The sequence below is a fragment of the Arachis duranensis genome, chromosome 10 (genome assembly GCF_000817695.3).
Source record: "Arachis duranensis cultivar V14167 chromosome 10, aradu.V14167.gnm2.J7QH, whole genome shotgun sequence".
Lineage (NCBI taxonomy): Eukaryota > Viridiplantae > Streptophyta > Magnoliopsida > Fabales > Fabaceae > Arachis > Arachis duranensis.
The window spans coordinates 39,640,030-39,641,091 of NC_029781.3; the positions used below are offsets into that span (position 1 = coordinate 39,640,030).

Sequence of the window (1,062 nt, forward strand, 5' to 3'; positions counted from 1 at the left end):
TGAGCTTGGCCACTTTTGATCCAGAAATTGAAAGAACTTTAACTCGTATAAGGCAATCTCGGCTCCGGCTAGCTTTCGTGTATAGTGAATCGGGGTCCCTTGAGGATCACTCCCATTCACTATCACTACCAATCCGTGACCATCATTCTCCAATCAATGAGGAGACTCTCTATTCATCTGTGGGGAGTACTGAATTATCTTTGAGTGACTCAAGTGACACCATCATGGCGGACCCACCGCGAAGGATCACTTTGAAGGAAGCCAAAGCTCCTGATCTCGCCTTGCAACCACTTCAGATTCTGTATCCGGCCTTGGATCCAAATTTTGAGCTTAAGTCTGGCACAATCAACTTGCTCCCCAAGTACAATGGATTGCCTGGGGAAGATCCTCTAAAGCACCTTAAGAATTTCCAAGTTGCATGTGCAACTGCGAGAAGGCATGGAGTAGATAAAGCCGCGGTGTTAGTATTCACTTTCCCTTTCTCTTTGGAGGGAAAAGAAAAGGAGTGGTTTTATATTCAGCCGGGTGAAGTTAAATCTAATTGGGACTTGTTGCGTAAAGAATTTTTGGAAAAGTTCTACCCTCCTCAGAAAATAGATAAGCTGCGAAGTGAGATCTCTTGGATTGTGCAATGAGATGGGGAGACTTTGTATGAATATTAAGAGAGATTTAAGAAGTTACTGGAGGCTTGCCCTCACCACCGGATTGATGAGTTAGTTCTGATCAGTTATTTCCGTCAAGGAATGTACCACCAAGAAAGCTTCTCCTAGATCCCACAAGTAGAGGATCATTGATCAAAAACAAGACTGCAGCAGAGTCATGGGAAGTTATATTGGACCTAGCATATTCAACTCAACACTCTAGGGCAAAGATTTCATAACCAAAAGCTGTGAGCGAGGTTTCTCCTTCTGGAGATGCTATTTGACTAAGACCCCCAGTGAGATGATGATTTTGTTGCGGCAAATCACCCAAGGGCAACAAATCCCTCAAGCTTTGATAAATACTCACCTCAACCTCCTAGGACCAAAGGACCATCAAGGATATATGGTGTTTGTGCTTGTA

The 1,062-nt window shown here is 43.8% G+C and overlaps 1 non-coding gene across 1 annotated transcript; it reads right to left on the bottom strand.

The window, feature by feature from the left end:
• Positions 1-599: 599 nt before the first annotated feature.
• LOC127743339 (small nucleolar RNA R71) lies at positions 600-706 on the bottom strand. Its single transcript, XR_008004731.1, has one exon. It is a non-coding gene; the product is annotated as a small nucleolar RNA R71 (small nucleolar RNA).
• Positions 707-1,062: the final 356 nt, after the last annotated feature.